This window comes from Euwallacea similis, chromosome 9, assembly GCF_039881205.1.
Source record: "Euwallacea similis isolate ESF13 chromosome 9, ESF131.1, whole genome shotgun sequence".
Taxonomy (NCBI): domain Eukaryota; kingdom Metazoa; phylum Arthropoda; class Insecta; order Coleoptera; family Curculionidae; genus Euwallacea; species Euwallacea similis.
This window is the reverse complement of record NC_089617.1, coordinates 3009514-3021621: the sequence shown is the minus strand read 5'-3', so window position 1 is coordinate 3021621 and position 12108 is coordinate 3009514. Positions and strand designations below refer to the sequence as shown.

Below are 12108 nucleotides of genomic sequence, written 5' to 3'. Positions count from 1 at the left end.
TTAGAGGGCATCAAGGCGCTCAGAGGAAGATGATCTTAATTAAGAACTTATTGGTGGTGAAATGTGGTCCCTAAGGACCCAGAGTGAGCAAAAAATGTTGTGATTTGGAATGGACAGGGGTATCAAGTATTTGATATACACATGGTTTGAGAACCAGTTAAGAACTGCTCTTACTCTGGAAATGAGCTGCAGAAGCCTCAGAGTGATTGTTTCCTGGGCTTCAAAGAACCTGTACTGATATGATAATAATTCAAGGGTTATTGAGAATCATTCTAATTAGATGACTTTCTTATTTTATAACAGACAGCTAAAACATAAATTACAATCCCGTTTGGACCGCCTTGTAGAGCTCATCGGAACGGAGAATTTGAGTTTTTTTTTCAAAGTAAGATACTTTGGAGTTGACAAAAATTTTTAGTATCGCTTTTCGGTCTTATAAAACGATTTGATACCGAATTGTACTCTGATACTTGGTTTGAGGTCTTGGTGAATATATTTTGAAAGGTGTTAAAAGTAGTTACTCTTGAAATTTTTATGTGTTTCGGCAAAATTGACCCCCCCCACAACATGAAACCCCCATTGAGGTTCTGAAGTCTTGTGGTTTAAGGAACTTTGCTCTTGAAAGAGGAATCCCAAAAGTACCCATCAACGTGTCCCATAGCTCAAAACCTAAAACTGTTTTCGGCATTTGCGCCACGGGTTCTCAATTATTGGCGTTTGAGGTTAGAAAATTTTAAGGTGTTACTATTTTAGACAGGGATCTAAAATACAGGAGGGATCTGACTAAAGGTAATCAGGACACTGTGCGGTTTTAGTCAATATCAATCCCTAACTTAACAGTATCCACCACATCAGCTGCAAAGACATCAAAGCCCCCATGCCCCGGTGCTTAATAGCACGAGCGGATTATAATCGAAACTGGTAAAACTATAAAGAGACAAAAGGAAACAGGTTTATGGTCGAGTAAAACAAAAACAATAAATGCGTGTTCTGGATAAATGTAAAATAGAATTTCCCGTTGTGCGTGAAATAATGGTGCTGGTTTTAAAATGCTGCCGCAGCCCAGTCTAGCCGGAGGAACGAAAACTGAAATTGGCGTCGATAAATCAAGCCTGGCATCGAATAATATCCATATGGATGTGAGCCCATCGTTGCAACGAAATTTTGTAGGTAGAAATATTGCTGAAAGGTAATAATTGCAATCGATATTTTTCCACTATTCAATTCGTCTCGAAATCATTAGAAAAAGACAGTCAATCAGTGGGGGTTCGTGTAGATTTCTATAAACATGTGAGATTTTAAAAAAGATATCCCCGAAACCTGCAGGAAAAACAGAAGCTCGCGTGAATACGTGTTTCCCGACATTATCATCCATAAACCGCCTTGAGGTTAATCTGAATGATTTATAAGGTAAATTTGCTGACGTGACCGTGGATATCACCACAATAATAATTAGCCCCCGTAGTTCTGTATCTAGAACAGGAAACGTGTCGTTTTATGGACAGCAATCAGAGCCTCAACCCCATTCTTAATTGATCGTCAATAAGTTAAGAAAACCGGTCAAGTGACCGAGTCCCCGGGCTATTCCTGATCGAACAACGTATGGAAATATCCTGAATAGTCCGTGATTAGGAAAACAACTTGCAGGGTCCAGCAAACTGCTAAACGCCCCGCGGCTCAATGTACCTAAACTGGACGATCGCCCAAAGTTTTCTTGCTGTAACACGCAGGAAAATGTCTTGGGAAGGTCATATGCGATGTCTGCGATACAGTGGCGTGCCTTTAAGTGCCTATTATGCCTATTTGGCTCGTAAAATATCAATAACCCTTAAGTTGCAGGACTCGAATAATATCGAGGTTATGGATGGAAAGACTCCAAGGTTAGCGGTGCGAACAGTAAGATTCACAGCAGGAGTGGAGCCGGACAAGGAAACTCTATCAAATGATACTTAAAGGAAAGTTTATGGGTCTCATGTCTGTTATGCTTTGGAGGCTTTATTGGGGTTCTTAAAACTTAATAAGTGCTTCTTGAGAGAAAACATGTTCTACACGTTTTGGAACGGATTGTTCAGTTTTTCTTTGACTATGAAATGCCAACTCTTTACGTATCTCACTAGATAAGCCATAGAAAAATCATGTAATTGATTAAGGTTCCCATATGCACTTAATTCTTAACTCATAATTGTAATCAAAAATCAAATGATTTTAATAATAAGTATCGCACAGTATAAAGTTTCCTCTCTGCTTCAGCTTAAATGGGCAAATAAACGAGACGAGGAACATATTGAGATTTTGGTAATAAGCAGCAACGAAAACTGGAATGCTTTCTCCAGAATGATTAAGAACATCATTAAGGCAAATCACGAAAGAGACAGAAATTGGATGCAAGGACCAAGGAAAAGTCCCTTGAAGAAATACCTCGTGGCCTTTTCGGGGGAAAGAGGGGTTTAATCGGTCAGTGTTTCTGGAGAGAACCCAACTCGACACTATGTGGACAGTTTAAATTACCTTGTCTCAAGTTCACATATCTGTATAGCAGATCCTCTAATCCTCTTTAAAAAAATGTTCCTTCAGATTTTCAGATTCTCTCTTTCGTTAGCAGGATCAAGCCTTGCTTTACAGTCCCTAAAAGCGTAAACTGAAAAAGAAAAATCTGCCTCATAATTAACCCACATTTCTTAAGCATCTTAACTCGGCAAGCTTAAACAGAGAAAAATTTTCATCTCGGGACGAACACACACACACACAAAGTCTTTCCCGGTCGTTTTCCGCTCCTTTTTCCAACACCGGACCACTTAAATACTTTTTAATTAAACCTACTTTAACCGGCGCATCGAGTCTTAAACCCTTTCATGACTCATTGGTACTTGTACTTTTAATCCTTTCGTATTTCTTCTCGACAGAAATGGAACTAAAGATGCTTAGTAGGGGGAATTAAAGACGACGTTAATGAAAAGAGAAAAAGTGCTTATTTGTTCTTTCCATGGTAATTATGACTGTTATTAACTCTTTCTCTTCTTTTTTTCTGCTTTCGTGCGCGTCAGCCCCATGTCGAAGCTTTTTTAATTTGTACTGTTTTCAACGCCCTCTGGGATAGAATCAATATACTTTACAGTACTTCTACCAATGACTGCGCCATCTCTCAGATACAGGTTACAGCTATTACGATGACTTCAGTACTGACTAAACCCCGCTGGAGGGCGCAGCCTTAATGTGGAGCCATCTATTAATTACGATTAAAGAGCTGACAGCCGGTGGTACTTGTACTATAATTTAACAGATAGAGCAGCGAAAGCCTAAAGACGATAAATGGTACTAAGTATAGACGCGGTAACAATCGTAAGAGGGCGCTGTAATAATTGGACGTAAATAAAAAAGCACTTACCGGTAATAGAGGGCGTTATAGTTCTTTTTATGGATTTTCAGGTCCACTTATGAGTTACAGTTAAGCGTTTGCACTAAATAATAAATCAGATCGTGTGGGTCTGTCTTGCGTGGCAATCGTTTTTCATACAGATAATATTTGCTGATAACTAATGACTGTCTTATATCTGGGTGCGTTTTTACTATCTGTCTGTTAAGTGGGGCCTAATGAATTTTTAAAACCAGCCTCGCTTTGGTTGGGACTCATTATCTGTTATTTGTATCGGTTTTTGTGAAAATTAGGGGCGGTTTATATATTGCCTAAAGTCAGGGAAAGTGGCAATTTGAAGTAGGCGTTGACGAATTTTTTTTTGATGTGGGGTCTGTGTGACAATTTCTAAAAAAAGTTAGTTGAAAGAAATTTCCTACATAGTACACTGTTTTGTGACTAAAAATAAGTTTCCTGGATCACATGAATTACTGATCAGTCTAAAAAATAGTTAATTAAAATTAGGATCGGTAGACGATGCTTTCCTTCATACAGTATAAACCCAGTGACCCCCCGAGCAAATCTAATGTCGAGAGCTTTCAAAGCTGTAAGTGCTTAAAACACAATAACCGTAAGGGCATTTTTTTTCTAAGATGCCCCAGAACTTTTTATTGTTCTAAAACTACTACAGCGTCCTCTTAGACAAGACACTAGTCTAATACCGAGAACTTTTTTCACCCATCCTGTAGATATATATAAACACGTCAACCGTGGAATCGGACATTCGCCCAACCTCAAGACCAAATTTATCACATTTAATTATTCGTTTTTCCTTAAAAATACAAAAAAGGAAACTTCCACGAAGTCATGAAAATCCCCTTGTGTTCCTCGCAGTAAAAGCATAGGTGCACACGAACGTAAGTTTATTAATTCCGTATACAGGGACTTAAGTAAATTAAGAGCGTGCCAAGGTGCGGTTCCCGAGAGATGTCTTTAGGAGCGGTTCACTCTTCGGACAAGCAGGTGTGGACTCCCTTAGCGTGATGCCAAAGTAAACTTTGACTTGTAAATGAATGCCGCCCGTTTTATGTGTTAGTGCAAGGTTCACCTGATACAGGGTGAGTGCAGTAGGTTCGTATTAGAGCTTCTAGATGAGTGGGTTTTGGATGTTAAACTTAACGTATCTCCAAAACTATCTAGTCAAGCTGTAGGGTGCACTTGCCCTAGAGCATTTAGTTTAGTTTACATAGAAATCTCTTGTGGTAGCGTTCTAAGGACCACTTAGTATTTAAAACATTATTATGATGAGATATAAATGATTTTTTTGTTTACTCTTCCCACTTTTTCCCCGAACAGAGTTTATTATTAATCACTAAAGAAATATCCCCAGGGCACACGTAGGCTGAAAGTAACACTTTGCATGTGACGAAGATTCCTCTGAGACCAACTTTTCTATTCTATAGTGGTTTTGTCCTAGATAGGTGTAGATAATTACCACCACCGATGTATATTAGCATTTTTTCTTTTTTGGGGGGTGGCGGAAACAAGGGAATAACATGTAGGACGCGCAATTACTTATCGAACTGTCTCCCGTGCACACGTATCCATACACTTCAACCCTTACATGTCACCTATACATTCCAACTTTAAGGCTGACAAGGCCAGAGAAAGATTCGTTACGCACTCCGAAATAGTAGTTACTATATAATCACCAGTGTCGTAGAAGTACAAAAATTAACTAATTTATTACATGATTCAATAGGGTTTAAGTCTGCGACTCAAGTAGGCTGAAGTAGCCCAGGTCAACTGAGTTCAATAGGAAGGCATTTATATTAGTTCTTATAAGTGGGTCTTGATTATACATTTTGAATGTGTTAAAGAAAACATAGGAGGCGCCCCTGGTTAATAGGGCACACTCCTGCAATTTCCCGTCGTCGACCGACCGATGTCCACCCACCTGCCTTCCTTGCTTTACACTTAATTACTCTGGCCTGTCCAAGGGTGAATTCTAATGAAAACTAATGTGCTGGAGCGAGTACAGTGAGTAGGATAGAAAAAATTCTTGGATATCAACATGTGGCTAATAAAAATAAATTAATCGTGCGTTGATTAGTATAATATTGTTTGAGTGTGGGCACGGTTTGGTTTTGTACCTTTTTTGTTAATTATATCAAATTTAGTGGTCTAAAAAAGAAATGTACGAATTTAAACTGTTTATACCAAGAAATTACCTTAGGTGTGTGTATGTGGGGTGCAAATTTACAAATTCAAATGACCGCCAGATTGCTTTCATAGAGAAATTAAAATATAAATTCGAATGGCTATCAATGACCTTACACTCGTACGATACTATCTCGACGTGCGATAATTTGTATAGTACAGCAGCTCACACGATGAAATTACCAATGAAGGGTGAGTAGCTGCATATGATAGCTGACCTTCTTATTTTGACCATTCCACCCTCGATCCCACTTGCACACCATGTCGCATGTTCTACTTACCCATCAATAGAAAAACATGCGACATGGACTACTATTAAATCATGGAATACAACAAATGTGCCAAATATGGAATTTAATCCATCGACGCGTGTCTGAACCTGTTACTTGTTAACAGAATCCAGAACAATTTATGTAGTTCTAGTACGGAAGTTACTTCTACCAGTCTGTTCTTTGGAAGTAATCCTACAGGTTGAACGATTGGTGATATAGGGTTATCTGGAAAAGTAGTATCGGAGACTTTGGAGATTCGTTAAAATGGATCATAATACAAACAAGAAAATCCACATTTCTCAATTATACAAATTGGTCACATGACATAAATAGACTTATGTAAAACTTAAATCAGCTTCAAACAAGAGTGTTACACGAAAGACTTGTAAAAGTATTAAATACCATTAATATCATGTCCTAAGCTTAACAGACATCATTCTTTAGCATATCGCAAATGCAAATGGAATTAAAATCCTTAACATTTAACATCACTGAACCATGGTAGGCACAAGCTAAAGTCACCCAAGAAGAACATCACTAACGGTCGCGTGCCCTTATCTCTCATATGCCAAGTACTTCTTCACGTGGTGGTACCCTCTTCAAGACAGATCCGCATCGCTAATTCCATAACTCTACTTCTTACAAAAGGACGTCTTGGTATACCAGGTCGATCTAAAATATAAAGAAGGAAATTTCTGATGTTTAATTAAATAATTTCTGAATTGTTTCGTTCAGCTGTTTATTGCATTTGTAGCTTAATACTGAATTTCCTGCACGATGTACCATTTTTTGCAATATTTATGTCAAATTTTGTGAGCATGTAGTTTTCTAATAACCCTGGTAACAGCCGAGGGATAATTCACCCCAGAGCACACTGTGATCTCAAGCGTGGATTTATTGTCCGCGATGTGGCATATGGTCGGTATTTCAAAGAAGTTCGTTAAATTGAGGTGGGAGTGGGGGTTTCTTGAAATTATCGTTAAGTTTTCTTTGAAGTTTGAATTAGTTCCTTATGGAATTCGAAGGCGTGTGTTTTTCTTTAATAGTTTTAAAAGGCTGATTATGTGCAAATAAATTGTTTCTTGTGTTTTCTTTTTACTTTAAGTTCGTTTAATGTGATCATGAAGTTGCAATAATTCATATAAAGCAAAGTTCCTTATTTTAATATTATATAAAAGTCTTGCAATATTTTTATTTGTGTAGTTATTTGATTAGAATATTTTGGAATTCTTTACGGTAAGTGACTATGTTTAACCTCTTTACATTTCCTTTTTTATCTACCGTCTTCACGATTTTACCTCAGCTCTATTAACATTTGACGGGACCTATTTAAAATGTTTTGTATTCAATTGAGCCACAAATTATCCAATTGCCATGCAGACATAAAAAGCCGCTAACACGTAAACTACCCGCCAATAAATAAATTCACTCGACCCGCATAAAAAACACATTATAAGCGTATAAAAATAAATAACACAAAACCGGACACGCGGCCCGAAATCGATTCCCAATAAACCATAATAATATTTTCTACATAATTAATACAAAAAGCCCGATTTTACGGCCGCTCTCAATGAACAACCGCAATCCGAAACACTGAAAAAGTATTAATAGGTGTCATTGTTGATCGCCAATAAAAAAAACCTAAAAAACAAAAAAAAAGATGCCCGCGCGTTTCTTTTTTATTTTTTTTTCAGTAGCGCGCGGGGCCACTTGTTGCCGCCGGCCCGCTGTTTCGGGCGGAAATCAATACAGGGACGGACCCCCGTGGCCGAAAGTCCGATAAGCGAATGGCTTTTTTGTCGGAGGGATAATGCTGTCATTTGCCATGCAAAAATGGAATGTATATTTGTGTGTATAGAGAGTGGTTATGTGGGTTTTAATCTGTAGACTGCCTGTGAAAGTTTTTATAAATACGGGAAATCATCTACGAGTCCGCAACGGTGAAGGGAGATTGGTTCAAGGTCCAGTAAAAAGTTCTGTTTTTTTTTCTCTTGGGTTATTCATTCAAACGACATTTTCTATCCACACCATAGATTGTGAAAACATAAAAATCGAAAAAAAAAATCATATAAGAATATCTAAATGCATTACAAAATTTTACCCAACATTCAAGATGTAAATGTTTTTTCCTTGTGGATACCATGGAATTGCATTTTTTCCAATTTTAGTTTATTAAAACTATCCACAACCCGTACTTCTACAGAATCATCTTTTAAGCAGAAACTTTCAAACGTACTATTTAAGAAAAACTAATTTTTTCCAATCTTTTAAAGCAGATTCAAAATGCTGTAACATATCAACGCCGATATGTAACTTGTTTTAAGATTTATTTAGGGAGTTAACCTTTCATTTTCTAAATTGCAAGTTTTCATTAAAAATTTTAGAGAGGTAGCCCCTCGCTACAGTAGTGCTCCGAAATAATTAACTTTCGAAAATTTAGGTGGAAGTATCTAGTGAAGAAAAAATGAACAAAAATATTGAGATTTACTACTTTTACCAAAATTGGAATTGAAAGCAATAGCGATTTAAGGAAATAATTGGTTTGTAATTCGACATTTTTGATTGAAACAAGAAATACTTAAATCCTTTAAAATATTTCCAAAATCATCCTGTAGTAGAGAAAATTGCTTGATTAATTTAAAAATTTTAAAAAAATACAGGATGTTCAAATAAAAAATTAGGAAATAGGATAACCTCCGATTGTACCGGACATAACAATATTCAAAATTATTCAAATAAATTCGTAATATTAAATAAGTAATCAAAGTTTTAAGTTAAAAAAATGTAAAAAAGTTACAGGGTGTAACCAATATTTGTTGTCTTTGGTGAAATATGTTGACATTTGGTTTAGTTTTCAAATTATTTGGCATTTACGAATTGTGCATTTTAATTGCACGTAATCATGGTAACTGTGATTCAGTTACTCTACCGATTAAATGATTAAACGTTTTCGAAATATTTGCATTATTTATAAAGCGTGAATATAGATAGTATTTAAAACACGTAATCATACTAACTGATATTCAGTTTTTCCTCCAATTAAATGATAAAATCATAATCCATAAATAATGCAAATAATTCGAAAATTGTTGAATCAAATGTCAACATGTCACATAAAATTTTGAAGGAGAGAAAAAGATTTCTCAAAAAGTGTAAAAATATATAGGGTGTTTCATTTCACGTTTACTAACTTTTTTTTTTAACAATTTTTTAGCTGCTTTTGCTATTTTTTTTTATGTCATTTAATAATATTTTCCAGCGATTTAGCCGTAGTACTATAACATTTCAATATAAAGATAAATTCCCCATCTTTGGTAGGTAATGAATTCAGAAACAGTCTAAATATGAGAAACCACCCTGTACATATGTAAATCTTTTTAAGAAATGAAGTTTTTTTGAAGATAACCCTGCATTCCTCCATTAAACGTATATCCAATTTATCAATTGGCAGGATTTAAGCGTACGGTCAACAGTTATAGGAAATTTATGTGTACCGGGTAAAAACACTTTTGCCATGTGCTTAACATGCAAATGAAGAGGTGTGTCCTTGTTTATTTCTATTTAAAAATTATTTAATCGTTTCCGTGAGTTTCACCGTTTTTATAAAACCGACCTGATTTCCTGATTATTGTTAAATATTTTTTTTACTCCAATCAAAAATAAAACAATATTTAAGATACAAAAATATTTCAGATCACAAGCCTTGACTCAAACAAAGGCTAGCAGACTACTTAACCTGTACCTCAATATTATTCGTGTGTACCCCAGATAATGTTCGAATATTGCTCGAAAATGCTCGAACCCTCCTTACCAATGAAGGGCCTCCCCTTACGATCACGTTCATAAAATTTTCAAGGTAACACTTTCATCCTGTTCGTGGGATTTAAATAATTCTTTTTCGAAATTCAAATCCTAGTCGTTTTATTGGTTCCAATTTTTTTAAATTTAATTTAAATTAAGATTCAATGAGATTTCAGACAAAGCTATTATTTTTTATTTACTTTATTTCTAAAGAAAAAGATTTTATTTGTGTGTTGAGTCTCGGTTTTCAGTAATGATATTTAGACCTTTCGCCGCTTTCCTTTAAGTCCCAAAACTGAAAAATGAAATAATATACTTACTAAAATAATAGGATGCTTGATGTAATATAAAAGATAGGAAAAGAAACAACTCACAACCCTTGATACAACATTTTCACAAATTAATTATGAATGGGGGCAGTCTCCCCACGAAAAAAAATAACACAAACGCGTACAGAAGCTTAATAATGCTCTGCTGTGCCCCAAGGATTAAACCCCCCGACAGCCAGACCCAGAAAAAAAGAGGCGGAATTTTTGTTTAATATTTGCCGATACACAAAACACAAACTGCAACAAGGGTCCATGCAGATGAGGGATGTGCATCCATCATTTTGCAATGCAACGCCCGGTCGATACCCGGACACGTAGAACGAATGTATAAAATTTCCAAATCAAAATAGGCACATTTTTCGTACTCGACTAAAACTGTCGGCCATTTTTCCCGATCAATAGGGCTAAAAGACCTATAGTATCAAGTTACCACAAAAAGGACGAGTTTTTGTTTCGGCATTCACACGTCATTAAAAATGAAATACTGAAACCCTTCAAACTAGAAAATAACTACATGCTGGTGAAAAATTTTCGGATACTTTTGCAATAAGAATCATGAGCCAGTATAATTCCTTCAGTAAATGCAGAAAAAACAATTTCGTTAGATGCCCTCCAGTTCATATAAACTATTGTGTCTCTGATTGTCTACATTGTCTACGCAGAGGAAACAACGAACATGTGCACGATTCGTTCCTTTAATTGGTAGTAGGTAATAAACAAGTGGATTTATCGCAAATGCGGTTTACCGAAATTCATGGGTGCCGCCTCTGGAAATGGTCATTTATAGGGAAATTGTCTGACCAAGTGGAGAAATTATGTTCGTCGATTTGAGGCGATGAAAGAAATGAAATCTCGGAGATTCAAGTTTGAGCATAGTGCTCCAGACAATGACGAAAAATTCTTTCTGTATTGAGCCGATTCCATGCTTTACTGCCAAGCAATAATTTAAAAAAAAAACAAAATATCTATAAAACTGTCGTATAATCTTATAGAGTATGATGCACACGTCTTTTTAATTATTTTATAATCCACATGAATATCACTAGCAGTCTGGTTTTATTACCAACAAGAATGATGCGTTTGTAATAAAGAAATTAGCACGATTAATATGGGGAATAAATTGAAACCCATTATAGAATGGGTTTCAAAATAGTCGAGAAATGGAAGCAAGTATCTTCATGCAATTGAGTTAACAAACGGGACCAGGTACAACAATGGTTCGTGTAGTTGTAATTTATGTCGCCAAATTTATCTCAATAATACTGAGTTTGTTAGAATTCGTAGGAATGTTTAATGTCACTGATACTAATAACGTAATACGACAATTCAAATTTAAATATCCGTTTAAGTTATTGAAGGTTAAAGGAGGGGTTATTATACTTCCAGGGCTCTTATTGAGTTTTTTACATGCCGTTTCGAGCACTCCCATCTTTACTCATGATTGCGTGGAACTGTGATTAATTCTAAAACTGTTCGCTTATATAGTCGCTGGCCCTTCTCTTATTGGTTGCGAGCGAAACTGTGCTCAGTGGACTAGAATCTATTCTTAATATCAACAGTTGCGATACCGGAGCAACATCCGAACTCAAATTAATATGTTGTTATTATTTTCTTACACTTTTATTCCCTACACTTTTGTCCTGAGGTTTTTTTTTACACCTTTTTTGTCAATCTCCTTTTTTCAATTTAAAATTCTATATCGATGCAGTTTTTCACATAAAAGTACCAGCTCAAGTAAGTAACACTTTGTACCTTTATTGTCTCACTGGGTCAGTAGGTAATGGGTTATCCATTAAATTTTCCGGAAAATAGCATCCATAGTCAAGGCGTCCTCTTACAATCAAATAATCCTTTGAAATCGCAAATCTAAAGTGGTTGGTAAAATAATGATTTTCAAGAATACTAAGGATTGAATAAACTATTTGAACGGTAGATATGTTGTAGTTGTAGATACGAAAACGTAAACTACGAAATGTAATACTTAGCAAATTTTGAAATATCTAGTTTACGACAATGTAGGAAATAAATCTAATTATTGCTTTTATAGCGTAAATATCGGAAAATAATATTTTAAGTCGCAAATTGTTAATTTTTACAATTAAAGGCTCATTCGAAACAGTGAATAAAAAAT

At 35.7% G+C, this 12108-nt stretch overlaps 2 protein-coding genes across 5 annotated transcripts in view; both read left to right on the top strand.

Moving 5' to 3' along the window:
* LOC136411134 (tRNA N(3)-methylcytidine methyltransferase METTL6) overlaps positions 1 to 938 on the top strand; it is a 192083-nt gene extending 191145 nt beyond the window's left edge. The window contains exon 3 of the mRNA XM_066393587.1: positions 928 to 938. The gene's annotated coding sequence lies outside the window, so the exon portion shown is untranslated. The remainder of the gene's footprint in view (positions 1 to 927) is intronic.
* pros (prospero) overlaps positions 1 to 12108 on the top strand; it is a 161254-nt gene that overhangs the window by 91097 nt on the left and 58049 nt on the right. The window lies entirely within an intron of this gene.